The sequence below is a fragment of the Scardinius erythrophthalmus genome (assembly GCF_964197995.2).
Source record: "Scardinius erythrophthalmus genome assembly, chromosome: 1".
Taxonomy (NCBI): Eukaryota; Metazoa; Chordata; class Actinopteri; order Cypriniformes; family Leuciscidae; genus Scardinius; species Scardinius erythrophthalmus.
This window is the reverse complement of record NC_138221.1, coordinates 77,997,163-78,017,824: the sequence shown is the minus strand read 5'-3', so window position 1 is coordinate 78,017,824 and position 20,662 is coordinate 77,997,163.

Sequence of the window (20,662 nt, the reverse complement as noted above, 5' to 3'; positions counted from 1 at the left end):
CACCTTCGGCTCTCAGCAACTGAAACAGACACACACAATCAAGGGGGATTCACTCAACAGAAAGAGAAAACTCAATATAATATTTAAATGAAAAACAAAATGAAATAATCTTAATCACAAAATAGCCAAACTGCCAGAACCAACAATGGTTCCAGAAGGCAGTCCACAAAAAAATAAGATATCAGTTCTAAGTCACTTCTCAAACAAAGAAAAACAAAATAAACATGGATTAAAGTACAATGAAACCTTGGCCAAGGAAAACGAATTCAGTAATGAGACAGAAGAAAACAAAATATAAATACATCTATTAACTGGATTAGTTTATCTAACGAGATAAACTAAAATCACTGATAAAGAAACAAAAATCACTGATAAAGAAACAAACTAGAAGCACAAATTAACTAAATTGAAAACAAAGTAATAGAAAAGAAATAGACACTTAACTCAAATTATAACTGTAAAGAGCCAACCCCTTCAACTGCACTCAAACAGTTAAAACACTGACCCACGTCAACCTAGAGGCTCGCACAGTCAAACATATGGCCGTGAGTGTCCAGTGGCCGTGATTGCCCAGTGGCCGTGAAGGCAGAACGGGCGGGCAGCGATCGAGTAGAGTTGATGATACAATGTTCAAAAACCGCATTAAAGAAACAGCTGTACAGTGGTCGAGTGACGTTAGAGTTGCTGGTACGTAGTGTTCAAAACACACAAGGAAACAGCTGTCCGGGACGAGCAGGTAGCGCGATCGAGTAAGATTGCTGGTATGAATGTTCAAACGTACACATTAACAGCTGTCCAGGGCAGGCATGCAGCGATCAAGTAGAGTTGATGATACAATGTTCAAAATCTGCATTAAAGAGACAGCTGTACAGTGGTCGAGTGACGTTAGAGTTGTTGGTACGTACGTAGTGTTCAAAACACACAAGGAAACAGCTGTCCAGGACGAGCAGGTAGCGCGATCGAGTAAAATTGCTGATACAATGTTCAAAATATACACATTAAGCAAGCAACACTCCAGGACGGAAGTGCAGAAATCAGATGACGTTAAGGTTGATTGTACAATATTCAAAATGTGCGTTAAACAAACAACAATCCAGACAAAACAGCAGCTAGTGAATGAATGCTCTGCAACTGAAGTCGATCTCCCGTTGAACCAGCCCGGTTCCGATCAAGCAGCATTTTGTATCACCCAGGAGGAGGCAGCTCAAAGGGTACAAACAGTACAGGCAGCTTTCAGTAACATCCGCTTTTGAATGCGTTGAACGACGAAGTGAAGGACTGGCCCGCCAACCGGAGATCTGTAGAAACGCAGCAGCAAAACACGGAGCGAGTGACCCGGAAGTATGACGCACTTCCGTCACCAGCGAGCAAGAGGCAGTCAGAAGGGCAACTATCTGTATTTATAGGGGGCTGTGGCAGTGATTGGCCAATAGAATGCAGAGTAGTTACGAGTTAAACTCATACTGCTACAATCTACCCAACCTTTTGGATCGTCGCCCCGACGATAAATAAGTAAAGTTACGAATACCCTATACTAGCTCCAAGGCCGAAAGAGAGCCATTACTGCATTGGACACAGGGCCAGGAGGGTCAGCAGCATTGTCCGCTGCCACTACAGGTCTTGGCAGGTGATAGACATTGGAATGCTGGCCAGCCGTTGACCGTGCTGTCCGACGTATGGCCACTTCACTAACTGCTGGAACAAACGGAGACAAAGGGGGTGAAGAGGGAATAGGTCCTTCTGGTGCCCTGGTAGAAATAGGCACTAACGGGGCTCGCCCAATAGGTGCCAAGGCAGCTGGTAGAAGCTGCAACCGAGGGGTGGGTTGAGTAACAGACACTTGAGTGGGGGTTACCAAAGGAGCCTCATGCCTCAACACCAACAGATCATCCCCTGACAACTCGTCCTCCGACTGAGGCAGGTCAGCAAGAGGTGAACAAGGTGAGGCAGCCTCACTTGGAGGATGGGCTTCAACCACAGCCTTCAGCAGTGCACGGTTGACCTGCCTGGCTTTGGTCGGTTCGTCCACTGGTGCAATTGTGTACACAGACCCTCCCTCTCTGGGCACTTTGAGGACTCTGTACTGTACAGGACCATAAAGGTCACGGAGCTTATGACGCCCCCGTGCAGCAAAATCACGAAACCACACTAGCTGGCCCAATTTAAGAGGCAAAGCTCTCACCCGGCGATCATGGTGATTCTTACGACGCTCTGCAGCAACCCGCAACCTCTCTGTAGCACCTTCGAAAGCCAACTGCAAGCGGGTCTGGTGCTCCTGAATCCACTCATGGACGTTTCCACCCACGGGATCCTGAACTCTACCTAACAGGAAGTCAACTGGTAGTCTAGGCTCCTGTCCGAACATTAAAAAGAACGGAGACTCCCCAGTTGACTGATGAGGGGTGGTGTTATAAGAGAACAGGACCTGTGGCAAGCAGGAACTCCAGTCCCTCTTCCGAGACACTGGCAGAGTGCGCAACAAGTTATGGAGCGTTCTATTGAACCGTTCGCATTGGCCATTCCCGGCCAGATGGTATGGCGTGGTGCGAGACTTTTCAATGCCATAAAGGCCACACAGCTGTTGAATAAGAGAACTCTCAAAGTTGCGGCCCTGATCAGAGTGGATACGGGCAGGAACACCAAACTTGGAGAACCACTCTACCACCAAAGCTTGGGCCACAGTGGGGGCCCGTTGGTCAGAGGTGGGAACAGCAAGTGTGTATTTGCTAAAAACATCAGTCATGACCAGTACATTTTCTAAACCACTCTGGGTGGGTTCTAACACTGTATAGTCAATGGCTACAATCTCATTAGGCCGTGAGGCCAACAGGTGCCCCATAAAACTAGAACTAGCCCGTTGAGAGTCCTTACCAACTTGACACCTCTCACAGGCCTGACACCACTTGGACACGTCTGCGGTCATACCCGGCCAATAACAGCGCTGGCGTAGGAGCTCCAATGTCCTTTCTATGCCCTGATGGCCATGCTCCTGGTGGACCTTAGTAAGCACCTCTTCCTTTAAGGAAGCAGGCACCACCACCTGCAAGACTACTTCCGCGCCGTCGGGGCGAAACACCCGGCGATACAGGGCACCACTCCTCTCAACCAGCCTGTCCCACTGTTGCAGTAACGTCAATGCAGGCCGGGACGCCCTTTGACGCTCTTCGAAGTTGGGACGCTGCTCACGTCTCCAAAACACTAAGACCTCCTGAATAACCGGATCAGCCTGCTGGAGGGTACAGATATCAGAAGTGGTGAGATGAGGCAGGGCCATAACAGCAGATTGAATTGCTTCAGGTTCCCGAAGAGCCTGCCGCAGAGGCTTCGGGAGTGATGTACCAGGAAGCATAGCTTCCATATCTGCTGGGGCCGGAGGATACTGGCGGGATAGAGCATCCGCATTCTTGTTATTTCTACCCGATCGATACTTTACCTCGAAATCAAAGGACGCAAGCTGGGCTGGCCAGCGTTGTTCAGTTGCACCAAGTTTAGCCGATGACAAATGGCTAAGCGGATTATTGTCAGTGAAGACCACACATTTATGGCCCAGCAGATACTCCCGAAATTTCTCCGTCATGGCCCACTTGAGTGCAACAAATTCCAATTTCATAGAGCTGTAGTTCACCATGTTGCGCTCAGTGGACCTTAAACCCCGACTAGCGTAGGCTACGGGCCTAACCTTACCATATTGCTCTTGTGATAACACGGCACCAAGGCCACCATGACTTGCGTCTACCTCCAAAATGAATGGAAGTGAGAAGTCGGCATACGCAAGCACCGGAGCACTGATTAGCCTAGCTTTAAGTGCCTCAAAGCTGCTATGGCACTCTTCTGTCCAGTTTTCAATGACAGCTCGCTCTGCCCTTCTCTTAGTCTTGGTGGCACCCAAATGTGCCACCAGCTTGTGTAACGGGGCCGCCAGCTTCGCAAAACCCTCCACAAAGCGGCGGTAATAACTGGCGAACCCAAGAAATGACCGCAGCTCGGAAACAGTAGCAGGAGACCGCCAGTTGGATACCACCTCTACCTTGCTTGGGTCCGTGCCAACCCCCTTGCTGGAGATCACATGCCCCAGATAACGCACCTCTTTCTGGAAAAAGGCACATTTGGTGAGCTTTGCCTTTAGATTTTCCCGTTGAAGACGACCCAGCACTACTTCCAATCTCTCCAAGTGCTGCTGGATTGTGGAGGAGAAAACCACAATGTCGTCAAGGTAAAGCAACAAGGACTGATTTTGTTGGTCACCGAACAGCCGTTGCATCAATCTTTGAAAGGTGCCGGGGGCATTACAAAGCCCAAAGGGCATGCGATTCCATTCGAAAAGCCCAAAGGGCGTGCAAAACGCAGTCTTGGGCCGATCTGCCTCAGTAACTGGGACCTGGTTATACCCACTGGCCAGGTCAAGGGTAGAAAACCAGCAAGCACCCGTGAGTGCATCCAAGGATTCCTCGATGCGAGGAAGAGGGAAAGCGTCTTTCCGGGTTTTACAGTTAAGCTGCCTATAGTCAACACACATTCTTAGGGTTCCATCCTTTTTCTTAACAAGGACAATAGGACTGGCATAAGGACTGCTACTCTCCCTAATTACCTGTGCGTCAAGAAGTTTGTGAATGTGCTCCTTAACCAGCTCATAGTCAGACGGAGGAATACGCCGATAGCGTTGCCTGACAGGAACATTGTCTAAAAGAGGGATGTCATGGCTAATCAGGTTAGTACAACCAAGGTCTCCATCATGAGCAGAAAAGACAGAGCTGTATCTCCCAAGAAGGGACTTTACCGAACCCTGTTCTTCAGCAGACAATGATGAAAGGTCCATGACAGCTATCTGATCCTGTACCGTAGGAGCAGCAATCTGAGATGCCACTGTGGCCACACCTGAAGGTACCTCAGTGACTCCTGTAGGCAGGCTAACAACACAAACATTGTCCAATGTACCTACAACAGTGCGTGGATAAAGCAGCACATCAATAGTACCTACATTCACCACTGGGATGTAAGCAGTACCCCTTACCACCCGAACCAAGGCAGGAGACGCAAGAAGTCCAGCTGGTAGGCCAGAGCTAAGGGGTTCAAACAACACAGTAGTCTCAGAGTATTGCGCTGAGCATGTGGTAGTGACTATTTTCATCACACCCCCAGGAATCCGGCAAGCCTTCCTGCCTCGCACTCTTACATTACCAGCTGCATCATCAAGGGAACGAGTGTTGGCCTGCTGACACCCTTGCAATGCCTTCACAACAAATTCTGGACTATTGGCGACCACAGGTAAATCAAACATGGCCAAGCCATGCCGACTAAAAAGCTCTCTGTAGCATCTGCGAATCACATTCATCCCCAAAATACCAGGGACCTGAGAAGACACACCACCAGGGGGATCCTTAACTACCAGCAACCCACACCGCTGCAATAATTTACCACAAAGCTTAATGTCAAGCTCCAAGTAGCCAAGATAGGGAATGGCCAACCCATTGGCTGCCCTGAGCTGCAGCCAGTGACAAGACTGGAGCCTCTCTTGACCCCATGGCTCGAATTGCTGGAGAAAGAAACTCTCTGTGATTGTAGAAACCATTGAACCAGTGTCTACCAGGCAAGGAGCCTCAACCCCACCCATACACACATCTAAATGTGGACAAGATGACATCAGTTTTGAAGTTTCCGCCAAATAATTAAACGCAACTGAACCAGTATCTGCCCCCCCCCGAACTGTGGCTCTGCAATTCGGTGGGTGCTAGTTTTCCGACGCCGGAGCAGGGCGAGACTGCCTGTTAAAAGGTGGAGGGCCAGGCAAAGGAAAGGGTGCATGAGCAGGGACACGTTCTCCTTCACACTCCCTGGCGAAATGGCCAGGCCGCTGGCACCGCCTACATATTATGGGGCCATTATGAGATGAACGACCACGCTGGCTAGAGCTCTGCATGCGGGCAATGCTTTGAGTAAGCTGGTTGAGCTGCCCTTGCTGCAGCTTTAGCATCTCTCGCATTTCACTCAACTCAGATACTTGGGGTGAGTTAACAACCGACCGAGGATCACTCTGAACGCCAAACTGAAAACCAAGTGCTGAAGGGACAGAATGACTCCGTCCCCTAACGCCCCCTGGCAAACCCTCTCGCTCCCACCGGATCGCTTCTGCCCTCACTTCTAGCAGGGTAGCGGCTGGCTGTCTACGCAGACACTGTTTCAACTCACGACGGAGGGCGCCATCAAGTACATGCTCAACAAATTGATCGCGTAGCAAAACTTCAGCATTTGGTACATCGCCGGGTGCGCGTTGTTTTACCGACGTCATAAGACTCATCAGCGCGAGGGAGAACTCTTGCAGGGTTTCCCCCTCCTGTTGCCGACGGGAGAAAAACGCTTCCTGCAAAGATACGTAGGACTCACAACAACCATAAAGCTCCTGTAAAACGGCAATTATCTTAGCTGGATCCTCACGTTCCGCATTAGGACGAAATTTTACTTCATCGCGAGCCTCTCCCTCCAGGTGATCAAACAAAAAGAATGCCTGATCGGATGTTGACAAATGGCGCGCCCTCATACAAGCTTGCACTTCCTCAATCCATTCTGTTAACCCTATGCCTGATCTTCCCCTAAACATGGGACATTTTCGGTCACGGGGCACAAAAACCAATCTCTCAGTTGTAGGGGTTCTAGTCACGGGTAAAGCAGTAGGTAACACATTAGGGGGTGCGGAACTAGGTCCAGGCACGGCCGCAGCCCGTTCTAGGCGCAGCCTCTCATTATCTGCTCTTAACTGCTCAACTAAGTCCCTCAACTCCTGTAACTCTCCCTCCATACTTATCCTGCCCAATAAAGGGGAAACTCTACCGTTAGGAGATAGGAAAGCGGAGAAAGAACACCAGCTGCTGTTTTGCCTGTAACACAGAACAAAGAAAATGTGAACACTCTTGGACAAATCAAAATGCACCCAGGACCACAAAGGAGCAGAAATAACCAAATGCAACAAAATTGAACACGTCTCGGCTTTAAATTGTAAACCCTGCCGACTATACGCCAAATGTGGCGATACAGAGAGCCAAACAGTACTGAGGAGGTTATAGTCTAAGTGGAACCTGCCCCAAAAACACCGACTACGCCACCCTGGGAATTTCACCCAGAGAATGATTCTTTATTTCCTAATTGCAATACTATTAATCCCTTAAGGACACACAGGTAAGTAAACAATTCAGCCAGAGACGAGGTTCAATTTTTAAAAGAGATAACAAATTTTATTCAATAATTTAAAACAATTCAAAACACATTCATACTTGCTGCTGAGGCTTACCAGTGGAGGAGAAAGGAGTCACAAGGCACCAAGGAATCCCAGAAAAGGTCACCACGTGAACACACACACAAACACTGAAAAACACAGTGAACACAGCAAAGAAAACGGGGTAGACAACAGCACGCAGGAGGGGGATACCACCACCCAGACACCAACACCACCACCTTCGGCTCTCAGCAACTGAAACAGACACACACAATCAAGGGGGATTCACTCAACAGAAAGAGAAAAGTCAATATAATATTTAAATGAAAAACAAAATGAAATAATCTTAATCACAAAATAGCCAAACTGCCAGAACCAACAATGGTTCCAGAAGGCAGTCCACAAAAAAATAAGATATCAGTTCTAAGTCACTTCTCAAACAAAGAAAAACAAAATAAACATGGATTAAAGTACAATGAAACCTTGGCCAAGGAAAACGAATTCAGTAATGAGACAGAAGAAAACAAAATATAAATACATCTATTAACTGGATTAGTTTATCTAACGAGATAAACTAAAATCACTGATAAAGAAACAAAAATCACTGATAAAGAAACAAACTAGAAGCACAAATTAACTAAATTGAAAACAAAGTAATAGAAAAGAAATAGACACTTAACTCAAATTATAACTGTAAAGAGCCAACCCCTTCAACTGCACTCAAACAGTTAAAACACTGACCCACGTCAACCTAGAGGCTCGCACAGTCAAACGTATGGCCGTGAGTGTCCAGTGGCCGTGATTGCCCAGTGGCCGTGAAGGCAGAACGGGCGGGCAGCGATCGAGTAGAGTTGATGATACAATGTTCAAAAACCGCATTAAAGAAACAGCTGTACAGTGGTCGAGTGACGTTAGAGTTGCTGGTACGTAGTGTTCAAAACACACAAGGAAACAGCTGTCCGGGACGAGCAGGTAGCGCGATCGAGTAAGATTGCTGGTATGAATGTTCAAACGTACACATTAACAGCTGTCCAGGGCAGGCATGCAGCGATCAAGTAGAGTTGATGATACAATGTTCAAAATCTGCATTAAAGAGACAGCTGTACAGTGGTCGAGTGACGTTAGAGTTGTTGGTACGTACGTAGTGTTCAAAACACACAAGGAAACAGCTGTCCAGGACGAGCAGGTAGCGCGATCGAGTAAAATTGCTGATACAATGTTCAAAATATACACATTAAGCAAGCAACACTCCAGGACGGAAGTGCAGAAATCAGATGACGTTAAGGTTGATTGTACAATATTCAAAATGTGCGTTAAACAAACAACAATCCAGACAAAACAGCAGCTAGTGAATGAATGCTCTGCAACTGAAGTCGATCTCCCGTTGAACCAGCCCGGTTCCGATCAAGCAGCATTTTGTATCACCCAGGAGGAGGCAGCTCAAAGGGTACAAACAGTACAGGCAGCTTTCAGTAACATCCGCTTTTGAATGCATTGAACGACGGAGTGAAGGACTGGCCCGCCAACCGGAGATCTGTAGAAACGCAGCAGCAAAACACGGAGCGAGTGACCCGGAAGTATGACGCACTTCCGTCACCAGCGAGCAAGAGGCAGTCAGAAGGGCAACTATCTGTATTTATAGGGGGCTGTGGCAGTGATTGGCCAATAGAATGCAGAGTAGTTACGAGTTAAACTCATACTGCTACACATGCTTACCAGTTATTCCAAGCTCCAAGCCTATGCGTCTCCATGCATTATTCCTCTTATTTGTGTCAAAATAATGAGGGCTGGACAAGTCATACAGCTCAGGAAATCCCTGGACCGCGATGATGAGCTGCTCCTCCATTTTTCTGCTGAGGAGAAAAGGTAAGCAAGCCGATTGGTTGGTTCTTGTCACGTGACCTGCGGTGCGCTTGCGGCATTCTGAAAAGTTGAGATGTTTTTATCTCGATGCGGCGGGGACACGCTTGAAAAAAACGAGCGCGTCGCACCGCTTCCATTATGAGCGCGCATACCGCGCGGCTACATTTGAAATAACGAACTTGCGCGCGCAAAAGACGCGTTATGTGAGCGGCCCCTTTATCTCGATGCGGCGCGGGCGCGCTTGGAAAAAACGAGCGCGTCGCACCGCGACCGCGTCGCTTCCATTATGAGCGAGCGGCCCCTAAAATGGCTTCTGTTCTCTGGTCGTGCGCACGCGTCCAGCACAAGTGAATAGTATCGCGAGAAGAGAGGGATTTCTTAAAGGGGCCACAAACATTTTTAATGCCAAATAGAAACGAGGTATATTTACACTACTACTAGGCCAGAATAGTAAAAACATTACTTACACACAATGTCGTCATTATCAGCATCATGTCAATTGATCTAAGTAAGTAAAAATATATGCACAGAATTGAGAAAATAGTATTTATAGAGATAAATTGTAGCCTATCACAGGGCAAACATGTGAATGTTCACGGTACATTTTATGCAAACAACTCTAATCGTAGTTGTAACTATATGTACAGTAGGCATAATTCTTGTCATTGCATATGTGTAAGCAGCATGAGTCAAATACAATCTTCTGTTCGTGAACAGTTGTATTATGCACAGTGGTTGAGCTCTAGGAGATTGTGATGCTGTTTGCATGGAATGCACATTTTACCTTTGTGGCAAAGCCTGATTGAAATTAATTGTTGAAATAAATGGTTTTGTGTATTTTTTACATAACATTGGCTATTGCTAATGACACATAGTAACTAATCTAGCTACTTTCATTAAATATATCAATTTAAGCTAAAATGTAAGAGCCTATAATTAGGCTATACTGAGCCTGATCTATTTATACCAGAGATTTTCTTAGAATGAAGTAAATACGGTTTAGAAAAATGTCACCTGGGGTAAAACTCCCCCTGCCCTGATTTGCATTTGTATAGCTCACAGCATTTTCATTTACATGTTAAAGCCTCCCCTAGAATTAGGGTTATGGGGGTCATGGGGGGACAACTGCCAAGCAAGGCCCACGTCAATTTCCGACAATTCACGTCAGTTTTCGGTGTTGCCTGCAAATTGCCGTGTGCAGTCGTAAACCTGAACTTCCACGACAATCTACAGTGCCGCTTACTGACGAAAATCCCACTTTTCATGCAGTGTATACATATATATATTTTTATTTTATTTTTATTTTTTTATTTAAAAACATTAATCACCACTGAGCCTACTTAAAGGAGAACTCCGGTCAATTTTAACATTGAGCTCATTTTATTGTACATTTGGAGTGCTGTCAATACAGAGAACAACTACAAAAATCGGTGTTGCCTACACCGAGTTATTCTATTTTTAAAATTTGCACCCTGTTGACTTCAATGGGGCAAGTACTAAACCTGCTTTTAGCCTCTTAACATCCTTGATGTGTCATTACAAGTGCACAGAAAATGTGAGTGATTCCTTCTGAGTGAACACGAGTGGATCTGACTGCAGTAGATGTAAAAGATATGTATAAAAATGATGTTATTTAAGCCAGCGCAAATACCTGTGTTTACATCCTGTTTTTCGGTTGAAGTCCAAAGTAGTCGATTGCCGAGTTCATGCACGTGATCATAGGTAACTAAACCTATGCGCTTGATCATAGGTAACTAAACCTAAACTACTTTGCTTGTTGTAATATTGTAAGAATATCGTATTACACGTGATATTTGACTGTTAGACGAGGCTATTTTTAAGTTGCAAGCGCGGTGTCGCGGGCGCGATTGCCGTCAGTCCGCCTGCTAGTTACAGAATATCCTGTGTAACGTTAGCAGCTACTGTTAATGTCGTGGCATGGCAATAATGTTAACGTTAGTCGATAACTCTTTTCAGCAAGCGATAGTCCTTCTGTTTTTGAGTGTGTTGCTGCTGTTTGTGTTAAGCGCCCTGCTCTGGCAAGTTCAATGTGATGTTATTCCTACATGATGACAACCGCATAAACAAACACTGCTTATATGCTGCGCGAAACACGTGCGCAATCTGATGTAAACAATCGGCACGTGTATAAGCATGCGGCCGGTGCGCACTTCTATCTAATGTAAACAGTCCTCACATGGAGAAGCAGCATGGAGGAAGGAGGAACGCCGCCGCCGATCTATCCGGATCCATCCCGCTTCTAAAAGCAGAGCTGCCAACTCGACGCATTCAGCGCGAGACTCTTCAGACGCTCGCGCCACACATCCGTTTTCTCACGCAGAGAAAAATCGCGGAGCAAAGAGGACACGAAGACCGTCAAACAAGACAGAGCAGGGTAATTTTGAAACAGGAGAACAATTGTGTCACAGAACGTTACATTTAAACCATTTAATGACCAGCAGCATGTTAGATGACTAAAACAAATAGATAAAGAGGAGCATTTTGCTGAATATGTGCACTGCACTTTTTTACATATTTATTATATTTTTACTTGTGTCATAACATAATTGTTATTATAATGAAAACCACATTATGTTTGATTTAATTAGTTATTTGTAACCTTTAATAATACCAGCTGATAGGGCTCTATATGGTTACATAGCATTATGTGAGATATTATTTTTTTCATGAGAAAAAAATTACATGTGGGCTATCTACTGTAGCCTTCCTAATATTTATCCAAAATGAGTCAATATTGAATCAAGATTTAAATCAAATCCCAAGTATTGAACTGAAATCGTTAAATTTGTGTTAAGCAATAGAAACAGTTAGCCTACCAGTCATTGTACCATGTAATCATTGTAACATGTCGTCACTAAACTTAATAAAATTCAGTTTAGTTACCAAATGTTTTGACAATCACAATGACACCTTGTGATGCAAGTTTTATTTAATTGTTTACCCCCCCCCCCCCAATCCATCTGTTTCTCATGTGCATTTAAAATATCGTTTTATTTTTAATTGCTCAATTAATCGCAGCATGAAAATGTGATACCGGCACATGCCTGCTGTTGGCCATACGCAGCAGACTCATAATGCAGTGTTACGGCTATCGATTAATCGATTCATTGATTGTTAATTTAAACGACGATCGATCATGGGAATTTGTTGAAACTGACATCCCTAGTAAGTAGTATGACAGAAAGTACAGCCAGGACCTGCTCTATATGTAGAGTACAATGAGATAACTTCTGTTAGGAAGTGGAGTTATAAAATTAAATTTTTACTGTCTTTAATACACCCAGGCACCAGACGACCTTATCACATTTACATGAAGTGATAGGATCTCTCTGTGCAACGGCTCTTATGAAAACTAACCTCTGTTAGATGTGTTCTAGTTTAAACTCACAGTTTATATAAAACTATTTCATAATTATATACAATATTGTATAATATTTTTCATAGGTGGAGTTGCCATTTTCTTTAACTGGTGTCCAAACACTCATTAATAAATGTAGAAGAAACCGCCAGACTGTATCTTCTCTAGAAAATGTTCCACTGAAAAAACAGAGTTTGAATATTTCAATAAAACCTTCATCTTATGAATTGGAATTTAAAAAATCATTCAAATTTGTATTGTCTTTAATGGCGTCCAGGCACCGAGACACAGGCACCAGACCGTGGAAGAGAGCCATTGGGAGCCAGGTTCAGGTGTGATGAAGACTTAGCACAGCATGTTTTATGGAGCCCGGCCGAGGAGATACAGAGCCAGCATACAACATGATGATATTTATCCTTCCTAGATCTACAGAGATTCATCAAGTGTCCAAATAAAGTTCTTATATATAAAACTCTGTTAGATGTGTTCTAGTTTAAACTTACAACTTGCAAAACTATTTCAAATACTATTATAATATTGTATAAAATATAATATTACCTAATATTAAAGGGGAGTTGCCATTTTCCTGGATTGGTTTCCAAAGTAAGCCGTCACACTGTTTCCGAGTTGAAGATTTAAGTCAGCTAGAAAATGTTCCTCTGAGAAACATCCCCGGCCTAGAGACACAAGCACCAGACTCGCTGATCTCGTTTACATCTAACGTTAGGATCTCTCTGTGCAACAGCTGTTATAAAAACACATAACCTCTGTTACACGTGTTGTAGTGTTACAAACATATTTCAAATAATTATATAGAATATTGTATAGTAAGAACAAAAAGCACAAAAGCTGAGTTTGTATGAAGAAGCTATAACACATGTCAGTTTGTATTGTCTTTAATGACACCCAGGTGTAAAGACCCGGCGCCTGACTGCCTGATCACATTCAATTCAACCGCTATAGGATCTCTGTGTGCAATGGCTCTGATAAAAACCAACCTGTCAAAAGTAAACTCACTTTTTACAAAAATATTTCATATAATTATATATAATTTTGCCTATTATGTATCTAAGAGGGAGATGCCATTTGTCTTGAATTGTTTTTTAAACACGCATAAATAAATGTAGCATTTCGTCGGCTAGAAATTGTTCCAATAAATAACATTTGAATATTTTAAAACCTTCACATTGTATGTTTTTGTTTTGGAATATAACTTGAAATACTGTTTATTAAAGGAATGATGCAAAACAATTGTAAATTCTCTTGTTTATTGTTTTATTTAACGTTAGATAAGATTTCAAAATCTTTCATCCCTGTGTGCGTTTCACTGGACCCTTTAGGAGGAAATTAAACCTCAGATAACTTTTACTATTTACTGATATTTTAACTCTCATGAAGTCTTTTGTCAAAGGAATCACAATGACCACGACTATCCCCATGTACAGTATGTTAGTTGTACAGTTTAGGAGACGATTAAAGGGAATGCCACCTCAAATTACTTTGTCTTTGTTTAAAATGTGTTTTATTGTGAGACGCTTTGTAACTGTGTTATAAAAGGTGCTTTATAAAGCGAGTTATTACTATTAATAAACGTTTGGGAGCATAACGTTATCTCTGCATTACAGTATACTCTCACAAAAGTTGTGGATGTTAAATACACATTTTATTTGCGCGTGTGTTGATGAAACCCCTCTGGAAGAAAGAAGAGTCCCTTTGGCTTCTGCTGTTGTGTCGAAAAGTCCTTCCACAGCCCTCCTGTATCAGCCCAGGAGCCGCAGGACGGCACACAGCAGCTGTAGCTGTACGAGTGAGATAACAGATGGACTGGTGATAGCAGTGACTCTGATCACTCCGAGGGGGCGGGACTGAGCCGTCACCTGTCGGGCAACACCTGAGCATATAAGATGAAGCCCTGCTCAGTCTGTCCCTCTGTTTGCTGCAGAGAGTCCGACTGCACCTTATATTGCCCGTCTTTCCCAGTCGGCTGAGCACTGGACGCAATATTTGGGTAAGTTATGGATATTAGTGGATATAGTTAATGATGTTTCTTTGCTCAATGTTGAATGAGTGCTCTGATTAAGATTTACTGTATGAGAACATCTTTGTTAACTGATTATTGTTTTTGTTTTGTGCCTTTTAGCTGTTAAATCATCTGTCAGTCTGTCTAACAGCTCTCACCTCTGCGCTTCATGTTTACACGGGTGCAGAGGCTTTATAAAGAGCACAACTACCATACAGTTTCTACAGTGGTCATAAAAGTATTAATTGAGCATGTGTAAAACTGGTAGTAACATCACGAATGATCGTAAATGTAATGTTAAAGCATTAATAGTAACAACCTGGAGGCCGCACACCTCCCCAGTGACGAGAAAATGCTTGTTTAAAGAGAAGTTAAGGGTGTTTAGTTTGGGTTATGGTGTCAGGTACTGCATCATTATGGCTCTTATAAAGGACAAGTTTGGTATTTTACACTTAAAGCCCTGTTTACAGATAGTTTCTGATGAAATAGAACGATTAAATATAAAATAGAAAGAACGATAAAATAGAAAGATTAAAATTTGGACACATGCTGCTGTTCTAACATATTTGTAACACGGAGTCGGCTTTGCAGCCTTGGCTAAATGTAATTTACACGAGACTAGATAATGATCTGAGATGTCATCGCTCTGCTGCAGAATTTCAATGGCATCAACTCAAACCCATCCAGCAAAAGTGTAGTGTAAGGGTGATCTGTTCTTGGGATCTCAGACGGGAGCCAGCTCCAGATTGTTCACCTATATCATCCGACTCGTGCGGTGCTGGATAGGTCTGAGTCCGACCTCTGGCCCTTTACCACATCTCACTTCCCCCTGTATTTCCGGTCTCTCTTCAACTGATTAAAGACAAAAAGCCTAAAAAAACCTTTAAAAGAAAAGACTTGATCACTATAGATCACATATAATAGTTTATTTAAATGTTGGGATGCTCTTTGTAAACCAGTGTTTTAAATGAATGCCCTTGATTGGAGGCTATAAAGATAATCAAATCGCTTTTGCAGTGAAATGGTGAAACGGCAGCCCACGTTACGTCTCCATCATGCAAATAGTTTGGGTGAGTATTTGGGTGGTGATCGAGCAGTGGATTAGACACATGCCTTTCATGTGGGAGACTTGGGCTTGATTCAAGGCGCTTTGGATAAAAGCGTCATCTAAATGAGTAATTATTATTATGAACTAGCATGTTTCTCATTAAGATAGTTTTACTTTAGTTTTCTCTCTGCGTAACTATAACGGTCTGACTAGTTACTGGCAGCAGTCAGTGGTTACTGTAAAGCTCTCTGTCTGTCAGGAGAGGATCTGAGACCGGAGGACAGCAGAGGGACACCAGATGTTAAGCTGAAGTGATCATTGGAAAGGGTCGATGCATCACTACTGTGATAATAAGAAGTGTTCAATGTTTTGCAGAATGATGGCAGGAGGGATAAAGAGCCGGAGGACACTGAGTCTCCTGATCCTCCTCATCTTCCTCAGCCTCACTGAACTATTGGGTAAGAAATACTTTACATTTGAACACGTTCAGGCTCTCTTCTACATCTCTAAAGTTTCAGTAATATTTGATTTGGCAACACCAGCGAGGTAATAAGGTGAATAAACAGCTTGACACAAGACACAGTGTGTGAAATCAATAGTGTATTACAGTTTTCCTCAGTGGCTCTGGTACATTTCATTAGTCACCCTTAACACTAAGAGGGTTTCTCAAACCAATGTGTTCAAACAGGGGATTATCTGCAAAAGCCCAAAGTCTTCTCTCAGAGTAAAGCTTTGTGTCAGTGAACATGTGTCTTTGGTCTATCAGTCGATGTGTTCAACATGCTGTCAGTAACAGTGTTTTCTGATGTAAACTATGACTTGATTTACAATGATTGAAAATGGACGAGGCTGCATCTTTCTTTACGAGGCATACGAGTTTCTACAGTACACAGTTACACACATTACCATAGGTGGCGTTTACACTGGGGATGATGGGCCATGCCCTTCATATAAATAAAGACATTTCCACCATTAAATGGTCTCCAGAGTGCAGGAAATTAAGAGTTTAATGCTCAAAGAACCCCCGGACTCCCCAGTCGAATAGCCTATTTCCTCTGTGAATATTGCTTGTCTTGTTCTTGTGACTCGTGTTTCGTCACAGCCCTAATATGAGCCCCTAAATTTCCCTGCCACTTTTCAACACAAAGTGACGCCCTTGCACATTAATGTATTTGGGAGATTGATTGCAAGAGATTAGACAATGATTCACATTTGTGTCTTGAACTGTGGAGAACCTGTAAACTGAAAAAGAAAAGACTGTTGTACAGCATTGCAGATCATCACAGATCGTTCCTGTAACAGATATCAGTTCAGGACACATTTACAGAAATAAAGTCTAACAGACATGTGGAACAAATATGCTGACAGACTGTGACAACCATTTAGCGTGTAGAGACTTATGCAGCAAACAGAGGCGGACAGAGTACACAGCTTCATTACTTGAGTAAAAGTACAGATACCCCTTGCTAAAATTTACTCAAGTACAAGTGAAAGTACTACAGTCAGATGTCTACTTAAGTAAAAGTACTGAAGTACTTGTTTTTAAAAGTACTTGAGTATCAAGAGTACAAGAGTACATTTTCTAAATATTGCATTACTACTGCCACAGTGCTTACATTGGTAAACACAGCAAACACTTGAAGCGAAAACTATCATTAACTTGTTCAGAAAATTGAAATAGTCTGGCGAGGCGGGGCCACGGGTTGGGACATTCCCGGGATATGATATTCTTTTTCCCAGGATGGTAGGGGAAGACTCATGAATATTCATTAGGGAAGTCATCCCTGATTGGTCTGATGACCTACCCCTAAACCTTCCCTAATGAATATTCATAAGTCTTCCCCTACCATCCTGGGAAAGAAAATATCGCTCCCGGGATGGACCTGCTGCGTCTTCATTCATGGTTTCGTCTCTTATCTAAATCTGACCATGGAGTTGACTGTGGCGGAAAGCTGAAGGTGATTGCTGATAGGCTGTCCCAATCAGTGGCGCCTGCACAATCCAATCACATTTGAGAGGGAAACAACAAATTGAGGGTTTCCGAGATTTTTCTTTTTTTTTTAGAAGAAGAAGAACAAGTAACGGGTACTCACAGTTATGGATAGAAATGTAGTGGAGTAAAGAAGTAAATTTGCCTCTCAAATGTACTTGAGTAAAGTCATGAGTACTCCCCAAAAATGATGCTCGAGTAAAGTACAGATCCCTCAAAATTGTACTTAAGTACTGTACTCAAGTAAATGTCCGGCTCTGACAACAAAACGAATGCCTTGATGTTTTGGGTTGGGTCAGACTATTGACCAGAGAGCCAGTAATAACACATTGGGATCAACAGCAGACAGTTGTTCATAATCATTTGCATGAATGTGTCAAATTACAATATCTTGAAAAGAGAAATTGCTTTTATGAAGTGACCAGATGATGTGGAAGTTGAACAAGTCGAATTTATTTTGGAGTTTCACTTCTGACCTGAGAAATGTACCAAAGCCACTGAGAAGAACTGTGATGACTGAGGCCTAACCCTAACCCTAACCCTAACCCCCAGAGCCCATTTACCAGGAGAGATCTCTCTAAATACTGAACTGGCCTTATTTGTTTTAACCAAAGCACTGTGAGGAAACCGTGTAACTCCTACACCAATCTAACTCATGCAGTCACAGTAAGTGTGGGTTAATACTGCAGGAGACACTCACTGAGCTGCTGAAATATGGCAGACATCTTAATAAAGACGTCAGCCAATAAGCATGAGGAACACCTACACACCAGTATGCCATGTTTGTTTCAGAGGTGAAAGATGAGTGGCAGGATCTCCGCCCCGACACCGCTGGCCTGCACCGCCTCAGAGGACTGTCTGAACACATGTCTCATGAAGGACTCCCCTCAGACCAAAGGTATCTGGAGAAATATCCCAGGAACGCCTTGATGGAACTTCATTTCCTTTGGCACAAAAGTCCACTTAGACTCAAGGGTGAATAATGGGATGATTTTATATGCAAAAGGTCAAAGGTTAACTTTGGGGTTTAATATGTGTGTGAAGCATCTAGGTTTTAGAACTTGTAGCTTCTTTGCAGCAGCATCCATATCTGAAGCAGTGAAGGTTGGCTTGTGGTCGAGCACGGCCCGGCACTCTGCCTTAATTATTACTCTTTCTTAATTCTTACTAATGGAATTTGCTTTGGTCTTGAGGTGCTACATGCAGACGAACATACAGTCGACATAAATACATGTATAGATATATAAATATTAGCGCTGGGCAACGATTACAATTTTTAATCGCGATTAATCGCATTGTTACGCGCAAAATTGAATACGAAATTGTAAAGTAGTGTATTGCGCACTGATGCCTCTGAAAAGACGAGTCTCGCCGTGAGCGCCTGTCGCCTGCTGTTCTTTGCTTTATTCGATTATTGCAGCAGATTCTAACTTTAAAAAGCAGTTCATCTCTGAGGTAGATTTAAAACATTCTCAAAAGTTATGATCGATGTTGTGAAAGAATCCCCAGGACAATTAGCTGATTATTTATTTGTTGATCGTAGTAATTTTCCAAGCACAAATGCCAAACATTTAATGGTTTCCAGCCTCTCAAAAGCGATAATGTTCTAATAATTAATAATTTACTTTGTGTTAAGGTTATATTAAATTGAACATGTTTTTGGTTTTGAACAATTAGTTGAACAAAGCAAGACATGATGACATCAACATGTGTGAACAGGCATTTTCACAGTTCTCTAATCTTCATGAATTGATGAACTGAATAAATAATCCACAGATTAAGTTGAAGTAAAAACAAAACACGAGTAGACGTATCGATCATAGTATGGAATAATAATAACCAAGATCTTACAGTATATCATGTATTTCAGAGTCAATAAGGATGGACATTTTTATACAAATAAAATGTTTAATTTGGCAAAATATTTAATTTAAACCAATGTGTTGTTATTCTTCTTTCTTAGGGAAGGTACTCTCAATCTGAAGTCATTTACTTTACACATGGTCTTTATCAGGTTTTAATGAACTAGTGTGATTATAGTGTGAACTATAATAAGTCTCTATAACTCTATAATAAGTCTCTATAACTCTATAATAAGCGTGTTCATCTTCCCTCAGGGTGGGCATTGTCTAATGCACTAGTGTGATTATAGTGAACTATAATAAGTCTCTATAACTCTATAATAAGTCTCTATAACTCTATAATAAGTCTCTATAACTCTATAATAAGTCTCTATAACTCTATAATAAGCGTGTTCATCTTCCCTCAGGTTGGGCATTGTCTAATGAACTAGTGTGATTATAGTGAACTATAATAAGTCTCTATAACTCTATAATAAGTCTCTATAACTCTATAATAAGTCTCTATAACTCTATAATAAGCGTGTTCATCTTCTCTCAGGGTGGGCATTGTCTAATGAACTAGTGTGATTATAGTGAACTATAATAAGTCTCTATAACTCTATAACTCTATAATAAGTCTCTATAACTCTATAATAACTCTCTATAACTCTATAATAAGCGTGTTCATCTTCCCTCAGGGTGGGCATTGTCTAATGCACTAGTGTGATTATAGTGAACTATAATAAGTCTCTATAACTCTATAATAAGCGTGTTCATCTTCTCTCAGGGTGGGCATTGTCTAATGAACTAGTGTGATTATAGTGAACTATAATAAGTCTCTATAACTCTATAATAAGTCTCTATAACTCTATAATAAGCGTGCTCATCTTCCCTCAGGGTGGGCATTGTCTAATGAACTAGTGTGATTATAGTGAACTATAATAAGTCTCTATAACTCTATAATAAGTCTCTATAACTCTATAATAAGTCTCTATAACTCTATAATAAGTCTCTATAACTCTATAATAAGCGTGTTCATCTTCCCTCAGGGTGGACATTGTCTAATGAACTAGTGTGATTATAGTGAACTATAATAAGTCTCTATAACTCTATAATAAGCGTGTTCATCTTCCCTCAGGGTGGACATTGTCTAATGAACTAGTGTGATTATAGTGAACTATAATAAGTCTCTATAACTCTATAATAAGTCTCTAAAACTCTATAATAAGTCTCTATAACTCTATAATAAGTCTCTATAACTCTATAATAAGTCTCTATAACTCTATAATAAGCGTGTTCATCTTCCCTCAGGGT